This window comes from Amphiprion ocellaris, chromosome 8 (genome assembly GCF_022539595.1).
Source record: "Amphiprion ocellaris isolate individual 3 ecotype Okinawa chromosome 8, ASM2253959v1, whole genome shotgun sequence".
NCBI lineage: Eukaryota > Metazoa > Chordata > Actinopteri > Pomacentridae > Amphiprion > Amphiprion ocellaris.
Window position 1 is genome coordinate 29268196 of NC_072773.1, and position 20934 is coordinate 29289129.

The 20934-nt window shown below is 40.0% G+C and overlaps 1 protein-coding gene across 2 annotated transcripts in view; it reads right to left on the bottom strand.

Annotated features, from left to right (window-relative positions):
• The window catches only part of camkvl (CaM kinase-like vesicle-associated, like), a 39114-nt gene extending 19121 nt beyond the window's left edge, over positions 1–19993 (bottom strand). The window contains exon 1 of one of the 2 annotated variants that reach the window (XM_023278238.3): positions 19512–19993. The gene's annotated coding sequence lies outside the window, so the exon portion shown is untranslated. Of the gene's footprint in view, positions 1–14649; positions 14669–19511 lie in introns of those variants that run through there. The other variant, XM_055012647.1, reaches the window with a different exon arrangement.
• Between the last annotated feature and the right edge of the window lie 941 nt (positions 19994–20934).

Sequence of the window (20934 nt, forward strand, 5' to 3'; positions counted from 1 at the left end):
GCACAATAGGAAATCAGAGCTCCACATGTTGGTTAGTGAGAGAGAGTGACAGGGAGGTGAGTAGAGGATTATTAGCAAGGGAGAAGTCAGACAATCATAAATATATTACACAAATCTTTTGCATTAAACATGGACGCGCATTTACATGTTTATAGCATTTCTCTCTCATAAGAGACTAACAGCAAAAAAAATGAATGAACAAAGGCATGAGCCTGCTCCCTCTCCCCTTTTAATCATCCGTAATGTGATTTTGTGCATGCTGTACCGTCTTGTCTGTCTTAATTTATGACACTTGACATCCGGTGCAGTAAAAGCAAATGCAAAAACATTGCTAATCCTATTAAAGGTGTAAAACCCGGTGGTAATGGGAAATGTAGGTGCTGGAGGCTGCTATTTGTTAAAATGACCCATCGGCTTTTTCAAAAAGTCTGGATTATTCACACATATAAATAGACTTTAAAAGTTATGTAAAAGTAATTAAAACATTTTTCTAACTGGTCACAATTCCACATGTCAGCTGTTATTAAAACCATGCTCACTAATATGAAAAATTAACATCAAACCTACTTTGTACTTGGCAAGAAAACACTCATTTTTATTTTTCTTTGGCATCGCGTAGCTGGTAAATTTCAGTGATGGACCAACTGACAGGCTGACTGTGGCTGAAACTCTGCTTATCAACTTGAGAGTGGGACACTTTTAATTACATTTGATCATCAGAATCAAATGACCCACTAATTGCTGGCTTTATTATCAAAGCAAATCCCACATTTATGAAACTGTAAATGTTCTGTTTTTCTGTTTCAGACTGCCTCACAGAGAAGTAGATTTGAGGCTCTAGTTTGTAGTTTTGCTGCACTGGATTGTGTTATATTGAAGGGTTCACCTTAAGTTTCCTCACATTGATATGAGTGCAGAGTATAAGATGCAGTATATCTTATATAAGGTGTACATAATGTTTGCGTCTTAATTTGAATGTTACAAGAAAGGTGTAAGTGAGGCTACTGTACAATATTGGATATATTCACATATGAACCAGACTAATTGCTGTTGAACTATACCCTAGGGAAATTGTGTTTCTTTGTAGCGTGAGGACAGAGAGTCAATATCGCCAATGTACAACCGTTATTTAATGAAATTAACAATCCATATTCTCCATTATTAGGAAGCCTCCAAGTGCTCTAATGCATGGCTATTTTATCACAAATGTCGCCAATAGAAGCAGCATCCAGTGCAATTTTCTGCAGTAGCCTGCATTTGTTTTGAGTTTTTTGTATTTGTTTTACACAGAAAACAAAATTTTCTCTCAATTTTAGTCTTGTTTTCCCACAAATCCGATATTTCTGTCCCTGGAAATTGAGATTTCTGACAATTCTCTCCCTGTGACTTAGTTGCTTTTAAATCACCGACCTTGTAGTATAATAAGGAATAAGAAAAGTAGCTCTCAGACAATCCTGATGTATCTAAGCATGATGAATTTAAGTAGACATGCTCTGGCTCTGTTAGTATGAGGTTGACAAACATGTCTATTTAGAGGCAATGTTAGGACCCGCCTCGCTGTTGCCTTTAGTCTGTGATCTCTGATTTTGTTGGCGAGTGTGTCACTTTCTGTTCCTGTGATAAGACAGTTGCGCAAGTTATTAACAGCAACTGTTATTACTAATCTGAAAGGCGGCTCCTTTGCATGCTCACACACATGCTTTAAATGTTTTGTTAGTTGTTGTTCTACCACTATACAGCAAACAATATACTGTGCTAACTCTTGATACATTTTATCTGTATTTTTGTCTGAGAAGAACCTTTAAATGCGACCAGAAGAACATCGCTTTCATATCTCTTTGTTGTGAATAAATATTGTATTTAGAACACATTCATAAGTCAAACAACAAAAACAAAAACAACAAAAAACCAAAGACTGTATTTCTGGCTTCACTCATGCATGCAGGCTGGGAAAATTAGGCTCATGAGAAAAGTTTGTGGTGCAGAAAATATTGCCATGCCAGGCAGACATGACCATGTCGCACATGGCTCACGTGTCAAACATCAAGGCCACTGAATTAAACATCTCCTCTCAGCTCCGCCACACGCACACCTTACAGAACGCAAGATAAACGCTTTCGGCAGACATGCGAGATTAGACAAAAGGACTGAGAGAAGGCGGAAACGTTGCTCTTGTTTCAGAAGTTTGAGCTCGTTCAGAGGATGCTGTAATACTCAGAGGAGAAAGCGCAGAAGGCTGATGGCTGCCTTTCCATGTGGGTCTAAGTGTGTTTTATACATGTGCGTTTGTAACCGGGGGGAGCCGACGAGGAGGAACAACCCAGAAAGCACGCAAGGTATCAATGACTCAAAATGCAGCTCCCTTCTGGTCTATGAGTCAATGCTACTTTCAACAACCAACTTAATTTCTGTGTGTGTGTTGGGGGGGCACTTTTGGTTACACTTAATCCACTTTTGGATGCTCTAGAGACACTTATGTGAAGAGAGCCCCCTGTTTCTCTCACACAAACACACACCTCTGATCCAATCTCACTTCAACACATCCAGACCCACTCATGTGTCTACCCACAAACCACCTACACACACACACACACACACACACACACACGTGTTTAGCCACTGGACTCATTTTTATTCTCAGAAGAATAAATTAAACTGTACACCTCCTTTCCCAGCATCCATTGAGTGTGTGTATATGTGTGTGTGTGTGTGTGTTTGTGTGTGGTTGTCGCTGTTGTCCATTGATCACGACTGCATTAATTCATTCCTTTTGTGCCCATACATGGCCTTTAGTCACACCACACAAAGTACCTCTCCAAAAACCCAGACTTCAATTGAAAGGCACAATCCACACCTTAATTTGCACGCACACACACACACACACACACACACACACACACACACATATGTAAACACATGCACACGTAAAGTAAGTCAGAGCGAACCAAAAGACAGATGCAAACAAAATCTAACACACAGACAAGCTTTTGAATTTATAGTTTTCCGTACTGCTTCCTAACCACTAACCGAAGCTCCCTCCACCACCTCCTTACTTTTTCTTCATTCCTTCACTCCTTCCTTGCAGTAAACTTCTTCTCTCTCCCTTTGTGTAGGGATGTTATATGCTACATGCCCACTGAGCGAGACGCCAGATTTGGGTCATAGCTCAAAGCGAATGCATGTGAATGACAGAATGCAAGAGTTCATTTTATTTTTTGCCTTTTCTTTCTTGCTTGTCCATCAACATACCTGTCTGTCTCAAATAAGAGTACAGAGATTCCTATTGACTCTACTGAGGCAAACCTTGGTCGATAGGAAACGTCAACAGGGAATACAGAAGACAACATGACGTGAGCCGGAACAGCTCCATCGACTGCAACGCAAGCAAAAACAAAAAAAGAAAAAAAAAGGACACAAGCAGTGCTCCATTGTGGTGACTCTATTTCATTTCTGTTATAAAACAGATCATCAGGTGCTTTGGAGCTCCGAGGTTTTCACCACCTGTCACACTGCATCCACCTGTGGATGCAGTGGACCATTTTGTCAATGCAGTTCAGGACATGGTTCATGTTGAACTTTTGACTAACATTGCATTTGCTTTTAATTGACCTCCTTGAATAAATGCTAAAATAGAATACCGTATTTTGCATAATGTGCTCTCATTAACGGTAGCTTTTGTCAAATTCAGTGAACTGTCTGCTATCTCTTCATTCTGTGTGTGCGCTGAAAAAACACTTCCAGTGTTCTCACACAGCCCTGGGTCTGTAAATGCTAAACAAAGCAGCTCAGAACCAGTCCACAAAAAACCATTCCACTATGTCCTGTGCACAGTCATGCTCATGCACACTAGCACTCGTGCACAGGGGGAGGGGAAAGTGGGGGGGTAACAGTGAGAGAAAAGGTAAAGCTGGCACATGCCAACCATTAAAGTATTAACTCACGAAATATCACCAATCTTTCTCCGAGATCACAGACTCCACCTTTAAATGCTTGGCAACAGTTGCTAATTCACCTTTGCATGATTACAAACAAGAATTTAATTCTCTCCAGATTGAGTTTTAACCCAAGGCTAACGGATGAATAACTTACCAGTTAAGTGTGGCATATTTCACCACAAAACCACCTCTGACACTGTTCAGCTTTTTCTTTCAACAAAATTTGGATGCTCATTAGCATCCCATGAGCTACCTTTGAGTCTCAAGCGGGGTTCAATTAGCAGGAGCTGCTTCTCTTCAACTTGTCACAACCGCAGTAATCTGAATCCTCAAGGCTTTTCAATCGCAAACACATCCCTACACAGTTGTATTCTAACAAAGAGATGGAACACTATCACAGAGACCAAGGACAAAGCTGTTGCCATGATTTACAGTTGTCGATGTTACAGTACATGTACAGATAGTCAGTGTCATATATGGTTTCTATAGATGCTGGAATACACACTGCAGAAAGAGCCTGACCAAACACCACACCATACTGTGGTAAAATTATAGGAAATTTGAGAAATATCTATAAAATGCACCTTGCTCCTGCAAATATTAGGACTAACCATACAAGCATGTCTGCATGTGAGCATGTTTTCTGTGAGATGAGGACAAGCCTGCTCAAGCGCAAGTCCAACGATGAAAATTAGGCCATTTGGTCTCATGGGAAAGTTAGAGTGGGAGAGACAGAGAGAGGCAAGGTTAAGAGAAGGGCCAACAAATATAATAAAGATGGAAAAGAAGAAGGAGCAGTAAGGAAGAGGGTGATGATGATAAATGGGTGTTGGGCACGGTCCAGTTTGGGAACGTTAGCAGCCCAAACCACCACGTAATCACACGCAGATGGCTCCTCCCCACATGTACACATATGGGTCAGAAATAAAACTTTCTAAAGACAGTTTGGCACCGGTGATGCGCTCATGGCTACATTATATCAATGATTCCAATGTCCCAACCCGTCGTCCAAAGAGCTATGGTCATATTCCATCTGTCAGATGAGTGATGAGTGATGTTTACAGTCAATCTGAGGTGAGAAGCTAAGGACAAAATATTAAAACAGCTCCAAACTTTACACTGAACTGACATTATAAAACCTTTTTTTTTTTGCTTGTGGTTTCCTAAAATGAAATCAATGACTAAATGAACTGTTTTGACAATGTCTACGCTTTTATGTTGGGACTCCAGATGGCACATAAAACATATTATTGTTCTAATGTTAATACATGTCTTGCCATATAATAGTGACAATGTGTTGTGTAGGCATTACATTTTGAATTCAATTGCGAGCTATTGTTTCTGCTTGGTGCTTCTACTACGTATTTAGCCTCTCTGATTACTCTGAAATAGGCAAAAAAAACCCTGGAACTGATTGAATCACTATCCCTGTTAACTCCTGTTCAGGAGGTGCACTGTGAGTGTAGACAGCAGCCCGAGGCTACTGCAGGCGCCTGTGCACTTTGTGCTGCTGTGTACCATCTAGCTATGAAATATTAAGCACATCCTCTAATGGGACTTCAAATATCTCCATCCGCATTGTATTCCAAATAATTTCTGACTCTTGTGCATATCATCACAATCAGGGGACGATGATGAATGGAAAAGAGATGAAGAGGAAATGGGATGCAAGCGTTTGTGACCAGAATGACACCTGTTTTTTGTATGTGATGCTTCTAAATGCATTTGGAGTGTTTTGAGAAGCGATTGTGCTCTGTTCCTGGATTAGAGCCTCGGAGGCATTGCAATACACACAGGCAGCAACTAAGCTTTGACTAACAATAATCATAAGATGAAAAATCTAATTTCCAAGACGAAAAGCGCGTCATTAAAACTCTGGGGTCTGAATCAACGGGACAAACACACACAAACAAGGAGGCTGGAGAAGAGACTTATCCTGCTTAGCACACAAATCGTTCCTTTGCACAGTCTTTTATGATGCACTGATTCGTTTAACGTCATGAATGTATCTGCGTGGATATGAAAAGTAACACTAGCTGAGAAAAGTGCGTGTCTGATCATATACAAGTTGGCTGCTTTTTTCCTGTAGTGGCAATTTGTGCAGCAAATCCTGGCTCTTTCAGTTGTGTACTATCACAGCTGTGGGATCGTTACATCATTTTCTATGACCTCAGTGATGAGAAAAGTTAAACAATCAGCTTCCAGCAATGTAGCCGAAATAACTCTACAACAAACACAGCATCGGTTTTGTTCATATAGGCTGCATCATAAATAAATGAAGCCGGAAGCTAACAGAGAAGTCAAACAGAAAGTGTATTGATTACAAAGTGATAAATCCTTTTAAGACATATATATTTCAAATGCATTCCTGGAATCAGTCATAAAAGCGGGGATGTTCTAAAAGATGTGTGTTAAAAAATGAGAGAGGAAGGGGCAAAGAGGTTCAGGGGGAGAGCAAGCAAGGAGGAGACAGCAAAGTGAGGATGGAAGTGTGAACACCAGCGTCAGACAAAGAGGAACATTCAGAGGGGAAAATAAGATAGAGAGTAAGATGACAAGAAAAAGAAAGCATGAACGACCAAGACAAAGCATGGAGGACGATGGATGTGAAGTGTGCGAGGGAATCAAAGTGATAACACTTCTGTGAGAAAGTCAGAAGTGTGTGTATGTGTGCTAGAAGGAGGGGGGGTGCTTTTGTGAAATATTCAGTGTGATAGAAGACTTATAGAAGCAAAAACCTCCTCCCAGGAGAGAGAGGAGAGGAAGAAAAAGGAGGAGGAGCAGTGGAGGAGAAGGGAGTAGCGATTGAAGTTTTGGATAAGAGTCATAAGGATCGAGACCAATTCAACACAGAGGTCTCTCCTGTGAAAGTTTGTGTAGGACTGTCAGGGCCCTCTCTATTTTTAAACAGTGTGTGGGTATACTGCTCACACCTTATAGCATCCAGTGTACCTGTGGAGCTCGATGGAGGTAAGCTTGTGCAGGGAAAAAAGAAAAATTCTACTGGGTTGCCATTTTACTGGAGAACGCAGTCTCCAGTCATCAAATAATAATGAGTTTTTGTACCCGATGTGGAAATTGTGTTTCCACTGGGCCTATTCCTGTGGGAGTGAAAAATGCATATGTAGCCACAGTTCAGTATCTATGAAGCTAGTATCTCCAAGTTTACATTTGGGCAGCTGGATTTTACATGACTGCTTGACCAAATATTTTAAAGTAATTCCGGTCTGAATTGAGTTTATTTTGTAATGGTTCAGTATTTGTGCCATTCTGCTACTGCATAAAGGTCGGAAAGAGGTGGCTGGTTTATGTTCATGTTCCTTCAATGACAGACTTCCTTGCCTTGGAAAAAAGAAAAAAGAAAAAAATTCCTATTACCTCCCGCACTGCCTGTAGGCACCAAGGTCCTATCACACTTGAATTTGTTCTATGGCACTTATCTAGGTTGTTTTCTCCTGACTAGATCTGTTGTATCTACTCTCAGATGTGCGTCGCTTTGGACAAAAGCATCTGCTAAATGAAATTGTAAAACTGTAGAAAAACAATGTACAAAATCAAATCAGATTTTCAATCTCAGATTATGTATTTTTCAGTAGATTGTGTAGAACTACTGTTTCACACAATCATCTCTTCCTCGGGTTGGACGCTAAAACTTAATTTCTGATACAGTACAATCATTAGATCAAACTTAATTTATTCTACATTGATTTGTGATCAAAAACCACAAAAATGCATGACATTCTCATCAACTATCTGTAATTTGTGCTTCATGCTAATTAACAATCATTATCACACTGACATTAGCATTTAGCTCTGCCAAAGTATGACCCCACAGAGCTGCTAAAATGGCTAGTCTTGCTCAAACCAGTAATCCTTCTATGATCTGCCTTAACTGAGTGCTCCGAGTTGCCAAATCCGAGTATTGGAAACATCAGTCATGTTTCAGTTGCCAGCAGTAGCATTGCCAGAAATCATTGTGGGTGGGCAAAGACAAAATGAGGCGGGCCTACTCCCAAGAGTCTTTGATGCAGTGTTTTCTTTGCTGAAATTGGCAACTACTTACAATACTTGTTAAATCACCGGCACGGGCAGCAGTACAAACAAACTGGAAATAAAATCATAACGCCTCATGGAGGGCATGGCAACAGTCTGGCACTCCCCGATAGGCAAATAGCTTTACCTGGGATGACTGCATGTGGACTAATAGTGCCTAATAATCCACTTTCAAGAAAGAAAGCATGATGAAAGTTCAAATACTCGCAGTTGAGATGGCTATCGCTGCACTTTTTCACACATCGGTTGACTGGGGCCTATACATGACATTGCATTGCAATTCTGCAAAATCTGAGTCAAGTTCAACCAAATGACCCTCTATTTTTTCAGAGCCTTCTGCATTGGCACCATCGCTTTATTGTAGGGACAGTTTCATTCAAATTAATGAGTCCTAAAGCATGCAGCAATCAAGCCAGCATGTTGAAAGGCCTTCCGTCTCTCAATATGTTTTGTTGGCAATAATGACATATCGTCGAGTAAATTACTGACATTGTATTTTTGGAGTGATTTTCCAGTCAAGTAATTTAAGTTAAGAGCTTTCTTGGAACAACAACCATTTAGCGGCAATAGAAAATGCATCACATGGTGCTTTCCAACTTTCCAACATTCAGTTTGCAGCTAGGAGTGCTGCTAGTCGCAAAGAGGGACTTAAATGTTGACCCTCTTATTCACTCAGACTATGCTATCAGACTTCCCCCCCCTCCGCTATTATATGGCATAGACTAACTACATTTACTCTACAATCACGGCCAGAGAGAAGAAAATAGCATTCATATACACACCAGCTTACAGAAAAAACAAACACCAAAAGGCTCTATAAATACAGTGTGGAGGTAATGTTCATCTTGTAAAGTAGGCGGATTAACTGGAACCAGGTCAGAGCAAAGGCAGAGCATGCTCCAGCTTTTCTCGCCATTTTTTTCCCTTGCTGTTGCTTTTCTAGCTCTTTTTTGGATGAGGTAAACTGGATCAGTTCTCTCCTCCAACCCCACACAGCCCTGCTCTCCCACTGCCACTTGTTTCTTGACTCAGTACCACGTCTATTCAAAGGCAAGCAAAGTGACCACCTGTCACCATTTAAGTTTCGTGAACGGATTATCCATCAAATACACCGAAATAGTCAAAAGCTCAGCCATTTGCGCGTACTAGTGTGTGGTTGTGTATATATTTTTTACTAACTGTAATTTTATTATAACAAGAAGCTGGATGTTGCCATTTTATCATCAACGGAACTATAAATCTTCATTGATAAGTTTGTGCTTCATGAATTAGTGACGCAGATGCAGCCGCACCACACAGTAGTTCTATTTTAGTCTTTTCTTAAAATGGGATTTGCAGAAAATAATTTCATTTCTGTCTTGGAAGCATCTCTAGATCCTGTCTGCAGCTCCTCGGCTGGGCTGGTACAACGTGTACAAGAATCTGGCTTCAAGCGAGTGCATATATAAAGAAATGAGGGAAAGATTTTGAGACTAGGTATATTTGCGACCGTCAACACCTTTGAAAAAATCTGCTTATCACTTATGGACGGCTAAATGCAATCAAGTAATCACAGGGGAGCTTCTGTAATGGAGCAGAGTGAGAGTGCATAAAAGAGGACCGAGAAGAAATAGAGGAAATAAAGAAAAGGCAAAAGTCCAAAGGAATCAGAAGAGGATGAAGAGAAGGCCCACTTTTTATTCCACGAGTAATTCAGAGTAAAGAATGCCCTTTGAGTGAGGAAATCTGCCTTTGTTTCTAACCACCTCAGTATTAAACTCATCCATCCTGTGAGAGAGATATACAGAGAGGAAAAAGGAGGGAGGGCTAAGATGAGAGAGAGACTGAAAGAGCACTCATCTTTCACCTGTAGCTAACAGAGATCTCGGCTTGCATAATGCAATGTGAGGATAAAGCCTCCTTTATGACCAGCTGAGCCAATAAATCCAGATCAGTTCTGACCCCACCACCCCTCCCATCACCGTAGATGTCTTTGCCGGAGCAGAGTTTCAGCTGCTGAGCTCCCTACAGTCCAGAGACTTTTCCTGATTCCTATTTCTGTCTTCGCTCCTTGAAGCAGAATCACAAAAGTGAAAAAGAGACTATATATTCATCTTTTGAATCCATTCATGCATTAAGTCAAAGTGGAGAAAGTTAAGACACTTGACACTCGGTGCTGCTAACCCTTTGGTGCGAGGAAAATAGCATTTCGAATGTACCTTTTTTTCCAAGTATCTTTAATTGCCTGTATCTGTCTCCCTCTACACTAACCATTCCCTCTGGTGCAAAGATCCCCACCATAATTGTTTTCAATTAAAAAGTGCTGTGCTGCAGCTGTCCTGAGTTTGCCTGGGTTATATTGCTATCCAGGGGAACAGCTACCAGAAGATGAGGGGTAGTAGTATTGGCAGCCACAGTTGTGATTGGATGGGGAGCCACAGTTGAAGGTCTGATAAAGCAGTGGCTTGTTGGATCCATCTTTACAACAGCTTGGGGTGTTACATAAGGAACGATGTAGCCGGGGCTCGTGGAGGAAGATCAAATGATGAATCCCGATGACAAATATAACTGGCAAGCAATAAGTGGCTGCCACTTATAATGATAGCGCTGATACTTAAGTTATAATTACTTTTATCCTGCTATTTTTTTCAGCTCATTATCACAACGCTAAGAGGGATTATGCGCCATAATATGTAGCATTTGTACCATTTATGTCGATTTCTGATCTGTGCCCTAGCTACTGTATGCTGGCCCAGATTCTAGCCCAGTTTTTATACTTTTTTTTGCTGAACTCAAAGAAACGCTGGGCCAGAACAGCCAAGTGGTCCAGGTTTAGCTCTCCTCAGTCTGCTCCAGTGTGAGGAAAAACCCCAATTAACAGGTGAGTGGGCTCAGAAAATCTAAAATTGGGCCAGGCGGTGTAGGTTAGAGCGAGCTGTTTGGCCTCCAGAGGGCTATTTTGAGTAGAAAAAAACTACACTAGTCTAGTTTCATTGTCTCCCCTCTCTGTTCCAAAAGGCCACTGCAGTTGTTCACACAGCAATCTAATGACACAGATAAATAAGGAAAAGTGGGGAAAATAAAACAAAGTAGAGCTGCAGGGGAATGACAGATGGGCAAAAAGGAAAAAGAAAGGTGATACAGAGAAGGAGATGGAGCACAAACAAAAAAGGAGATGGAGAAATGACAGATGAGGACATAGAAACAGAGAGGACAGCATAAACAGGGTCTGGTAATGAATGCCACTTTAATGAAGTACTCTTTCTGTCTCTCCGTCTCCATTCCTCTTCTCTCTCTCTCTCATCTATCTCTCCTCACTATCCACTCGCTGTTTCTCTGTCGCTTCCAGACTTTCTGCCTCTTTCCTCCAACACTGGGGAGCCATGGGGATAGGAAAGCTCATTACTAATTCATTGCTTCTCCCCACATATGTATTTACAAGGCCTTGAATACTGGCTAATTAAGTATCCTACAACAAAGTGCAGAAAAACAAATCTTTTATCTGTATGATTAAGCTGCCGCCGTACTCCCAGCTTCGGAGGAATCTTGCTTGTCTTTTCTACTCGGTAAATTTTACAACAGATGTCGGACACCATCGCGCAGAGGTCAGCAAACAATAGCTATGTTTATATATATATATATATATATGGATATCAAGGTTGTTTTAAGGGAATTTTTGAAAAGCTGGAAAGGAATTCCTTCTGAATTAAATACATTGCAATAACCTGGGCTCAAATCAAATGACTTCCAAAGTGTAAAATAAAGCTGAAAACACTACGAGAAATGGAAAAATGCCTTTACACTGGGTTAGTTCATCTGCTACAATCTTTTAATTGGACAGAGAGCAATATTGTTTTGGTTCCAGTGGCATCTGTTTTCTCTGTTTACCATTTCTTTCTAAAACCAAGCATGATTTTGCATTAAACTCATTGGAAAACTAACTCCTTCTCACCTGACATGACAGTAAATTGTAGTTACATTTATAGAAGCACCTTCTCGTGTTTTTGCAAAGTAACATCTCACCCTGGCATGATGGTTGTGTGAAGATATCATGACATTAATTCCTCCCTTGCTGTGTTGTGCTGATTGCATGCACCAGACTCATTAGTAGAATTTGATTCAGTGCTTTAATCAGAGTTTGTAGTGTTGTGGTTTCTCAGTTTGGCTCTGGTATTTACTGCCCCACTGCAACAGTACGGCTAAAAAAAATAAATGATTAAAAAAAAAAAAAAACAGGCACATTCATGGCATCCGTGAGTGTCTATGTGTGCACGTGTGTTTTCGAGACAGAGCTGTTCATGTGTGTGTGTGTTGCTGCAGTGACACACACCGGCTGGCTGAAGTTCTTTCATTACCTCTGCCACTGAAGTTGCTCGGTGCGTGTGTCGCCAAGATACTTCAAAAAGTTACAAATGAAGTTGGCACAAATTTTGTTATCAGATCCCTGGGCCAAGGATTAAAATTCTGTCAGTAACCTCAATCTGGTGCTTTTAAATGTTACGGTTTTAAATGCATTGTAGGCTTTAAACTGTAATGCAGTTTTATGCTTTGGTGGAAAAGTCCCCTTTCCTCAACATATACGCTCAACAAGTGGTGTTAATTGTGTTTTCTCCAAGTAATTTTCAACATTCTGTCTGAAGTAATGAGCATTGGCTGACTGCTCCAATTTCATTAAACTGCGCAAGGGAATTGTCTTTTTAGACAGTGAAGCACACTATAAAAAATGTTCATAAATGTTACGGTGAAAAACTGTCAAACTATGATGGTAAAAATCTCTAAACTCTCAGTTTGATTCTGTTCATATAACCCTGAATCACTGTAAATAAGTTACTCAGGAGAAAACGGACTTTTTACATTTTTTCTTTTGAAAAAATACATTTCCCTATTCTTGCACAGTTATTCAGTGGGCTAAAAATGCTGTAATATATATGACACCCGTACTTTAGTTTTGCATTTATTTCTCAAAAAGAATACCAGTTTTCACAGTTTTGCTGATAACTGAAACATGCAGTAATATTTATAAAAAGTAACATTGTTATTTTTGCATTTATTTCATGTAAAAAATAAGGTTTGTACCTGTCAAATTGATGTACTTTTGTGTTAATAATGGACATAAGTTTTAATATTTATAACAGCTATATATGTCATTGCTAAAAATGTACATATTAAATGTTAAATATTCTGTTTGTGCTCACAATGGAACAATGCTGTAATATTTATAATAGGTCACACAAACTTTTTTTATATGGTATTTTCATGTCAATTTCTAAAACTAAAATTCCACTAAAGGTTTTTTTTTTTTTTTTTTTACAGTAAAATATGGAATGAAGGACTTTTTTTAAACCTTAAAATTAACGGTATCGATACATTTCTATACTGTAAATGAAGAAATTATTCTACTGTAATTTTATGGTAGCGTCCTGGCAACCACAGCTGCCAGAATTTTAAAGGAAAAATAACTTCTTTTTTTTGACAGTTTACAATAATATACCACTGGGGGAAATGCAACTCATGAAACAATAGCTCTGTTTTCATAGAACTGTCAAGCCAGTTTGTAGAACTTTTGAAATGTTGCAAACAAACAAAAAAATCAAGAAAAACAAACTATGGTATTGTCAGAAGGTGGCAGGAAAGGCTACATTACAGATGCCTGTAATAAACACAAAGTAGAAGAAGCGAGACACAAAATTGTGGCTGTGCTCCAATATCAATATAATACTATAAAGTACGTCAAAAAAAAGAAAAGAGAAAGATATTTAGTCTGTCCTAATATCAAATCTAGTGTGCAAAAAATGGTTGGATTATGCAGTTTGCAAGCCAACATGCTTTTCTGGACATTCTAACCCACAATCCTCTCCGCAGTTACATCACATACATCATGGTGTCTCACACAAGTATAAACAAGCCTGAGCCGCTGTCAGCGGAGAAACAGATGACAGCCCGTTTCACACTTCAGACTGTGATGGTCGAAGTTGAAGGCACATTATTATGATGAAGCATCGAGTCCTAGTTGTATGCACGTTGCATGAAAGAGCACGCTGCCAGTACGGCCGGTATCAACCACGATTCATTCTGTCCAGACACAAAGACAACAAAAATGGATACAGCTGATAGGTTGTGCTGGTTAAATGTTCACTATTTCACAACTCACATCTCAGAAAAGATGTTTCTATCTGCTATTATGTGCATTAACACTTCATGAAAAAAATCAAGAACGACCTCAAAGTAAAGCATAAAAACTTTCATTTCTTTTTACATTGGGGAAGTTGTTATAAATGTTTGTTTTTTTTTTAAATCAACTTTTTCAGATGCAATGCATCAATATGCACATAAAACAGGTTATGGAAAACTCAACGCTAGCTCTAGCTTTTATCTCATTTCCACTGCTTCATCCGTGCCACTTAAAACATTTAACATTATTAGATTTAATGCATTGCTGTGAAGGCTATACTTGCAGCCATCCATGAATGTCTGCAACCCCAGTAACCACCTTAAGTTGAAACACTTTGCACTCATATTGCACATATAGAGACACCTAAGTTACACATAATTTGTCATTTAAAACATTCATAATCTACTTAGGCTTTGCTGAAGTACTTAAGTTCTATTTGTAGTGCTTATTTAGTTAACCTTTCTGTGTTCAGATTTGTTTGTTTAAGTTGTACTAATCTTTTCTTTTTACCGGTGATGGGATGTCTGGTCTTATGCAGCTGTACTCGTCTGGATCGCTTCTGGCAAAAGCTGTCTACAAGCAAACAGCAAGCTTTTATACTAGAGCCACAATCAGACCATACCAAGTGCTTCGTGCTTCAAGGGGTGGACCAGGTTTATTTGATTTAAATATTACTTTATTGATTTGATTTGTGTTGGGTAATTAGATACATTTTGGATGTGTTACTTACTATTCTTTTGATTACCATGTATTGTTTTGTGCTTTTTGTTGTTATTTTAGGTATAGGTGTTTTATGCTTCCCCCTATGTTGCGCAACTGGTCCGATCAGCCAGTATATACACACCTGGACAAAATTGCCTTCACCTGTAAACTCATTCCTGTTTTGGGGGTTGTCTCATTGTTAGCCCTCTAGTGCACCTGTTGTTAATTTCATGAACACCAAAGCAGCTGAAACTGACTAAAAACCACCTCTGTTACTTACTTGACCAGAGCAGTATCCCACATGTTTGACTGACTCAATGCAATACTTAGATAAAAAAGTATATATATATATATATATATATATATATATATATATATATATATATATATATATATATATATATATATATATATATATATTTCCCTTCTGTTAAGTTTTTTTTGGTCTGTTATGAATTGTCTTGATCAGTGCAGTTGGTTTGCTCTGTTACTTCGTTGCTTATAGCCTTGGTTAAATGTTTTCTGGACCTAAATTTAGTATTGGTTATTGTAACCTTGTCATTTTTGGGGTCAAATAAATAATCCTGTTATGAATTCAACTGCAAGTCCTTGTGCTTTGCAGCTCGATCCCTCAGAGTTACAAATATTATGATAAAGTGAATGAAGAGAAGATTTTAGATATGAATTACTGCAGTTTACATGTTGGCATAAAGGAAGATAGATAGATAGATAGATAGATAGATAGATAGATAGATAGATAGATAGATAGATAGATAGATAGATAGATAGATAGATAGATAGATAGATAGATAGATAGATAGATAGATAGATAGAGTCACAGAGGGTTCAGCAGGGGATGTAGCACTCAGCTGGAGGATTCAGAGAGCAGATGAGATGGGAGTATGTGAAAGCAGGAAGGCAGAAGATGAGCAAGGAGGGCAGGACATGAAAAACCTCTGGCACCAAACTCAGTTAAGGGAAAAAAGAAAAACAAACATATGCTGTGTGTGCAGTTTATCCTGAAGCTCATTCTTATGTAACATAGGTAGCATGTGTGCAGAAATAAGCAAGTTTTTGATTCGACTCTTTACTCTTGGCACTGCTGATAGCACACTGTAACCACTACTGTTGTGCATCTGTATCATTCACTACATCTTAGGTTGTTGTTTTTTTGTTTTTTTTTTTAAATTAATATATATCTTCACTGGTGTTGGCTACAAACCTGCCAAATTCTTGACAACAGCTGCATTATCTTCAGGCCCCTGAGGCGCATAAGGATCATTATTGGCCACCAAATGTGGTGACAGTGAGCGAACACTGTCACATTACACAGAGGGTTCGAAGAGTCATGTTGATGGATCGATGCACCTCTTTATCTCCTACAACCACCATCTGTAACCTATGCCAGCTGCTGTGGTGGAACTTTTCTCTGTGGTTGTAGATGTGGCGGTTGCAGATTGCAGCAAAGACTGGGACTCAGTGCAACAGCGGGGAACATTCACATTCAACCATACCGGAATCAGGGGGTGTTACTTCATCCACTCTTATCAGCTATTATGGCATACCATTACATTATAATGGGATATTGATGTGCGCAATACACTAGCATCTACACAAACCTGGTGTTGGTTCCCTATTGATGAAATCATAAATCTGTAAAATTGCCTTTTATCTGCTTGGGAAGATAAAACCGGATATGCTGTGTTCTCTCTCCAGCATCCACCAGTCTTACTAATAAGCGTGTTTAGCTGTCTATATTTCAGCTTTTCTTTATGTTTTCTGTCTTGATAGTACATTTCCTTTAACCTCTAACTTCAGACTCCAGTGAGTCAGTGTTAGTGTAAACACATTATCATCCCTTGAGCTGTCGTCCCGTTTTTTCTGCTTTTCCATCAAAATGGCATTACTTGAAGTCCATTTGTAATGAATCAGTGTTGTAGTAACTACACCAATCACCCTCAGTGGACTGTTCGGAAATCAGTAGAGGTGAAGAGAAGCAGTCAGAATTCACTCTTCCATTTAATTGAGTTCAGAACGTGGAAGTGAACAAGGTACAATCAGGCTAGTGAACAATGTACGAACACAAAACTGTCAGCATTTTCCTATCTGGTTAATAAAACCTGGCTATGGTTAATTAAAACTATGTAAAACTGGTCCACATCTCGGCTGAGTCAACAGCATAGTTAATCAGAAGCAAGTATATCTGTATTTTGTTGTGCCGGAAATGCACGTAAACAATCATTGATCTCATTCAATAAGGAGCAGAAGTTCAAAACAGCACAAAATGTTTGAATGGGTAAATCTTAAAAAACATTCTTGATTCCTCATCTGGATCCAGATCAAAATATAAACTCTGACCCATACCTTATCGTAATTTTCCACCAAATTGAGTAGATTTTTTCATATAACCCACTGTGAAAAAAAAATCAGTCAAGCGTCGAACGTGATCAAATTATAAAAGGCTCAGTGGAGGTAAAAGCGGGTCAACACTGAGCAGATTTCAACTGTCACAAATGTTTGCTGAAAAACAGCGGCGATACGTTGCGTAAGCAGCACGTGACCAATCACACGGAGAGTTATTATTTTACTCTGAGATGATTTTATATATCTCTCTGAGTACTTCTTTTTCCAAATGTTTCTGACTGCTGAGTGCACGTGTTATGGCTCAGGGCTGTTGCACTCTTTTATCCCTCATAGGTCAGTCAGTTGAAAATCTCCAAAATGAATTTCAGACTTTTATAAAGCAGCAGGCTTCAGATGCAGGTTATAACCCAAGCTACTTCCATTTTCACAAAAAAAAAAACAAAAACAGCAGATTGTGGACTACAAAAATAAAAAAAAAAAATTTAAAAGTACACGCACAGCTGATCACACACACTCTGTGTATCAGTGGAAGCAGCTTTGTTTGACTCTGTGCGTGGTGTGTTGGCTTGTCAGTTATCTGGTTTGTCCAGTGACATCCAAGGACAGCTGTCTCTTTTTTCCCCCCATGAAACGTACAGTATACAATAAAAAACTCAAACCATCTGAAAGCCTTTTGTCCTTTAGGGCTGCAGACAAACTTCAAATGAGGTTTGGAGAGAAGATTTCAGATGTAAAACATACAGGTTGGCATAAAGGATGGTGACAGATAGCTACATAGATAGATAGCTAGATAGATAGATAGTTAGATAGATAGATAGATGTGCAGGATTGTGTGTGGCACAGTGAAGACTTGGAAGGATGAATGGATAGAAAAGCAGCTGCACAGGTCGACAGATCCAGACGACAGCGACGGTGCATATTGTGAAGCTGACAGCTCAGCAGACAGGTGTGAACTGTGTGAGATATGGCACCTGAGATGTTGTCTGATACAAGGATCTTCACACCTTGTTACATAAAATCAGAGCAGCCGAAATTAAAGGGCTAAAAACGACTGTGACTGGAAGTACACTGCACCTCTCACAAGTAAAATAAAATATGAGTAAACACAGTTTTTCCTTGTCTGCTTTGTTTGCTTTCTTAGTTCAGCACTCTCTTTTACTCCGTCTCTCCCTCTGGGGTGCAATACAGTGTAGCAGCTTATACTATATTTTCTCCTCTGTCTTCCCTCTGCTAGCTTCATTTATCAAATTGCATGAGCTCCTATAAAGCAAGTTAATGAGGCCAGTAGGGGGTGGTCTCTGCTTTCATTGCAAAAAAAAGGAAAAAAAAGATGAGTAGTGATGGATTTCCATTATCCAATATCCATTTTGGCTTTTATAAACTGCTTAAAATTGTTCAAACTGTGCATTTTCATCTGCTGCCACTTTACTCCTGCTCTCCCTCTAAAGCAGGGTTCTGAGCGTACTGAGGCTGGCCGTACATTAACTCCAAGCATCTCTGCAGCCTCTCTCTCTCAGCTCACTGTATTATCAGTCATTTCAAATGCCCACTTTAAACCTAACAGCACCAGCCTCGAGTCTGCAGTCAATATTGCTGACCTAGTGTGAGGGAAAGTTAAGTGACTGGTGCTTCTGGAGAGTTTAATGCATAATTAACAAGTGAATAACTGGTAAAGCTCTAGCTGGGTGCAGCTCCACAGTCTGTGAAGGGAGAAGGTGTGATGAGGAAAATATAAAAGAGGACTTTAGTTTCCAAGAGGATTGAGGTTGTTTTGGTGGGAGAACTTCTTAAAGGTGCATAAGAACTACACGAAGTGGATGGCAAGCTGTCTTGTTTCACATATTCAGTTACATCCTGCAATTTAGGAGTAAAACAGACTCTCATGTAACTATTCCTGGTCTGGTTTTTGCGCACATATTACCAAATTGCATTTCAAGCCACTGTAAGGGTTATGAACCAAGTGCAGTAACTTCATACCCATCGCTCCATACGCTAACAGTCACTTTCCGGGGTTTAAACACTTGAAAAACAAGTCAGCTGTTACATATAATCGACTGTATCGCTTTCTACTTTATATTGGCACGAGAAGAATCCACCGACACTTTCTTTTCGCGTTCTCTGGTTGCTATAGTTGGAGATTTTCTCACTGCAGCTGTTTTACGCACGCTGGCGGCGCATCAGCAGCAGGAGCAGCAGCACGCCAGAAAGCGTCTCTTCCATCCGTTTATGCTTTTTTTCTGGCAACGTGGATTAAATAAGAGTTGTTCAATCAATTCGACGCGTTTCAAGTGTGTAGTGCGTCTTACCTTGAGTTGTTGCGTCTCTGGAGAAGTGCGGGTGCGTGTGTTTGCAGCCCCCTCCTGTCCAAAATGGAAAGTCTGCTCCTACTTAGGAGTCGAAGACAAGACAAATAAGACTAATTTCTTATTTTCTTTTTTTGGTTGCTGATGTACCGACAGCGTCTGAGAGGTGAACTGAGCGTAAGCAGCTCCTGCTCTGGCACGACTGTCTGTTCTTCGGTAAGAATTAGTTTGCTTGCTTCTGACTGCCGCCCTCCCTCCCTCCCACTCACTCACTCTCTCACTGTCTCCCACCCATGAGAAATAAATAATCTTTCATCTCTCTGTCTCTCCTCTCTCTCTCTCCCTCACTCTGTGCCTAGCAGGTGGGCATCTTTGAATAATGTGAGATCATTTGTAAAGGCTGCTGGAGGCCCAAAAATGTGTGTCCTCCGCTTCCCCGTCAGCGCTTTCGTGCTTAAACAAATCATTAAACTGCCTCCTATGTGCGTCTCGCCATACAGCCGAGTTTTCTCCGGCTGTCCGGTGCGCGCAGGCAGGATTGGGAGTGGTCGGGATTAAAACCGCGGGATTATACCTCAACATTCATCTCATCTCACTCTCTGGAAGTCCGCTGGTGGACAATGACATCAGGCTTTGGCAGACTCAGGCAAACAGACAGATTCATGTGGGTAGGGTTGGAGAGAAAGATGAGAGGAGAAAAAAACAAAACAAAACAAGAAATGAAAAAAAAAAACAGGAAGAGGAAACCTTTCACCTCTTAGATTGTTCCAAGAATTGAATGCTTTGTGCAAAAAAACAAATAAAAAAAAAAATTCATCAGACCAGCAGAGCAGGGAGGGTCACCAGGGTGAGCTGTAGATGTCTAATGTGGCTGCGTGCTGCCTGGCGCGTGTGTGCGCGTGTGTGTGGATGCGGACACACAGCCAAGTCCGTGTATGTGTGCCTGTATACTGACAGATGGCTACTGTAATGACGCAGGAGCTAAATACTGGGTTTCTATGCGTCTGTGAGGTTGCATGCTTGTTAGTGTGTGTGAGGGGGAGAGCAAGTGTGTGTGTGTGTGTGTGTGTGTGAGAGAGAGTGAGCAAGTTCAGTTTACAGATATCTCTGTTCTGTTTAGCAACCTTCACACACTTTTGTTCCTATATCTCCATGGGGACACTCATTGGCTTCCTTGCAATCACCTCATCTCACACAACTGAACACCCAGCCCTAACCCTAAAACCAAGTCTTAACCCTTAAAATCCATCCCCAGCTTCTCAATTTCTTCTCAAATCTCATGTGTCTCATGTGCCATCACTCCATAGTCCCCACCAGGATATAAGAACAACCAACACACACACGCACAAGTCTGCAGTAAAGTGGTATTATGCTTTTGCCTTTTTTGTTCAGGTGCTTGCAGTCATTTTTTAAAAGACATTCACAG